The sequence below is a fragment of the Bison bison genome, unplaced genomic scaffold, assembly GCF_000754665.1.
Source record: "Bison bison bison isolate TAMUID 2011002044 unplaced genomic scaffold, Bison_UMD1.0 scf7180017849602, whole genome shotgun sequence".
NCBI classification, from domain to species: domain Eukaryota; kingdom Metazoa; phylum Chordata; class Mammalia; order Artiodactyla; family Bovidae; genus Bison; species Bison bison.
In genome coordinates, this window is record NW_011480175.1 from 27,413 (window position 1) to 31,282 (window position 3,870).

The window sequence follows — 3,870 nt, forward strand, 5'->3', positions numbered from 1 at the left end:
GACTTTTTACAGTCTTACTGTGAAACACACACACACAGAGTGTTCATATACACATATATGTGTACAGTTGTGTGTGTCGTGTGACTGGGGGCTGAGTGCAAGGGTCAGAGCACACACCTGCTGACAACCATCTGTATTCAGTGATGGTTCCTGCCTTGAAGTCAGGTGGGCTGGCCTCAGGGCCGCTGCAACCATTATCTCATTACCTTGCAGGACTGACATTGCCACCTCCCCTGGACTCTGGTTCTTGCTGTCTTTTTTTTTTTTTTAATCTGACATATAACATGTAAATTGAAGGGTTGGGACATATTGATTTGATACATTTCTATATTGTAATAAGATTGCCATTGTAGCAGTAGTTAGCACTATCAGGTCATAGAATTACCATTTCTCTTTCATGGTGTGAAGAAGTAAGCTCTAGCCTTTGACTGTCTTGAACTTGGTGGTCAGGACCAGAGGCTCCTGAGCAGAAACTCTGCTTTCCGTTGGGCTGTCTTCTCATCAGGAGCCAGGTCCGTCCCTGTCAGCCCATTGCATTCTGCTGTGGGATACCTGCTTTTTTCACTCACCTGCTGCCTCTTGTTTCACCACATCCCTGTAACAGCTACACTCTATTTTCAGCATTAGAACCCTGGCAGCTCAGACAGTAAAAATATTTGCCTGCAATGCAAGACACCTGGGTTCAATCCCTGGGTTGGGAAGATCCTTTGGAGAAGGGAATAGCAACCCACTCCAGGCAAGTAGCAAGTATTCTTTCCTGGAGAATCCCATGCACAGAGGAGCCTGGCAGGCTACAGTCCATAGGATCTCAAAGGGTCAGACATGACTAAGCGACTAAGCACGCACAATCGCTGTATGACCCCATCCTTAGAAATCTCCCATTTCTTTCCCTGGTTCACGGAATAGCTCCTGATTTCTCTGCTTCACTCTCAGACCTTTCCTCATCTGTCTCCATAGCTGCCCATGGTTTGCTTTCACTACCAAGTAACAGCTTCTCACTGCTACTCTTTGTACTGACCATGCTTGTGTACATAATATTGTTATGACTGCTACTGATGATAGTATTTTTTAAGCTTTGTTTGCACAGTTCTCTCATTTAATCTTCCCCAACCCTTTGAGGAGAATAGAATTGGCAGGCTTGGGTTCAGGGTTGTTTTTATTGTTGTTTCAGTACGTGAATAGTTTATCAGTGGCCCCTGCATTGCATTTCTTCAGCTGGTGGGAGAGTCTGATTCCTAGTCCAGCGAGCACTTCCCTCTCCTCCCCGCTGGGTCATGTTCCTCCTCATCCCCAAATACACTCTTTTAAAAAATTTTCTATTTATCTCATTTATATTTGGCTGTGCTGGGTCTTCACTGCTGCATGGGCTTTTTTCTAGTTGGGGCGATGGGGGCTTCTCCTTGCAGTGACTTGTTGCGGTGGCTTCTCTTGTTGCATGGCACAGGTTCTAGGCACGTGGGCTTCAGTAGTTGCAGCTCCCAGGCTCTAGAGCACAGGCTCAGTAGTTGTGGCGCATGGGCTTAGTTGCCCCACAGCATATGGGATCTTCCCAGACCAGGGATCACACCTATCTCCTGCATTGGCAGGCCAATTCTTTACCCCTGAGCCACCAGGGAAGCCCAGTACACTCTTTTTGATATTAAGACTCTCCAGCTTCCCAAGGTAAAATAACAGGCATATTTTCTAGGTCTCTGCCAAAACACAAGATGCCATAACAAAACAGGGAACATAGGAGCGTTGGGGAGAAGAGGATGCCTCATTTTAAGACGTTGAGTATTGGCAAGCCGGATGTTGCTGGAAGAATGTTGGGCACGTTCTGTATGTACAGAGCTGGGCAAGGTTTATATGACTCAGATTTGGAGACCCTCTCGCCTTGCTAGTCACTGGCAGTCTGCTTGAACAGATCCATTGTGAATTCTTCCTTCAGAATTGGCGTCCTCTCCCCGTCAGCCTTTTCCTCAGCTGTGGCGTCAGCTTGCCTTTTGGAAGCTGTGCGGGTTGCATGAAAATTCAGTGTTTGCTGTAGGGGAAGATAGCAGGAGTGGACAATGCCCTCTGCCCTTTGTTTGAAGCGTTTAAGACCTTGGGAATGAGGCTGGGCTGGTGGCTCGAGCATGCCGGTGCTCAAAGGCTGCTCTGTCTACCAGCCTCAGGAAGTGAACGGCAGTAAAAGTACTTGTTTCTCTTACAAATACATTCCCTGCCTCACAGAAGAAGTTGACTTCAGTCTACACTCTTTTTATGTCCTTTGTCTTTTTGTCACCGACTCGAAAACTTCCTTCTTTACAAGTTGGTAACTGTCAGCTTCTGGCTCAAGAGAAGGGCCTGGCAGACACAGGAGGAGAGTGGTGTTTGCACATGTGGTGCCCGCTGGGTGATCTTTTTATAGGTTTCCTATATACTTAATACCATTGAACTGTTCAGTTAGAGTGGTTAATATAGTACATTTTATAGTATGTGTATCTTACCACCATAAAAAATACTGGGAAAAAAAACACAAAAACTTTTTAAAAGAAAGAGGAAAATAAATCCCCAAGTCCAAAGAAAATGCTTTGCCTATTTTAAAATCAGTGTAGGTCCATCAAGGTATTTATCCATGAAGCCCAGAAATGAAGTCATGCCTATGAATTTTAAAAGAGAAAATTCACTCTCAATGTATGGGTTTGACAGTAGTATCTTCACTGATATTAAATGGGGAAACAGATCTGTTTCTACCTTCAAAGGATATGACAGTCAACATGTGTACTGGAAAAATGACTCATTTGGGCAGTAGTAGACCTGAGGATTTGAAACTAGTTTGTTTTGGAAATACAGCTTCAATTAATGCATCATCGGGTTGATTGGCTCTCATATTCCATGAAACTATCCCTGTTGACAGAATAGATTGATCCTGCGACCATGGGAAGGCCAGATCTACTCCTGGCAGTGAGTCACACAGAGCACCTTAAAGAGCGTAAGACATTGTCCACATGCCTCCTTTTTCAGATGAGAAAACTGAAACCCAGAAAGGCAGAGTGAATATATTCTTCATTCTGCAATTATATTTATGTCAGAATGAGACATCCGGCCCAAGTTCCCTGTGTTCCAAGCTAGTATTTCCTTCTGCTAAACCATGTGAGTAGAAATAAATGGCTATAACCAATTCAAATACTAGAATGAACTAAGGAAGTGTTTATAAATAGTCTTTTATATGAATTTTAGGTTATAATAGGATATGTGGATAAATGAACACTCCTACCCCAACACATGTACACACACACACACACACTCACTCACATTCTATGTTCTTTATTGAAAATACTCTAATCCCAATTACAGGTATCTAAGTTCTACCTCCAGATGAAATCAAATAGTTTCCTCTTAGTTGGGAAGCACTTCACACTTTTAAGTGACTCCAGAGAGAGTCACGTATCTGTAATCTGGTCCTTGGCAGTGCCGTGAGAGGTACTCACCTCCCCCCGCCCCCAGTAGTCTTTGTAGCATCTTCTTCTGTAAACATTTTAAGGACTTCATTGTTTAGATAGAACTGAGAACATCAAGTTTGTATTCAATATGCTTCACCTGCAAGAGCTTGCATGTCAAAATACTGTTTATTTTACTATCTGTTTTCTGCTCCCATTGTATTTATGCATTCAAAATGAATAAGTTGCTTTTTCATCTGTCCTCTGGATTTTTATATTCGTATGACAAAAATGAATATCATCTCAGCACAGTTGCTCTAATACAGAAATGAGAATAAATTACAGCCTCAATTGTTGAGAACAAGTGTGTATGTGTATGTAAATAACAAATCATTGCAGGACATCTGGAGTAGTGAGTGGCAGAGTGGTTAGGCATGTAGGTCCTGAAGTTGACTGCCCAGATTCAAAT

General features: G+C 43.1%; 1 protein-coding gene across 1 annotated transcript in view; it reads left to right on the top strand.

The window, feature by feature from the left end:
- The window catches only part of LOC104993972 (dystrophin-like), a 41,220-nt gene that overhangs the window by 22,052 nt on the left and 15,298 nt on the right, over positions 1-3,870 (top strand). The gene's annotated exons all lie outside the window — the stretch shown is intronic.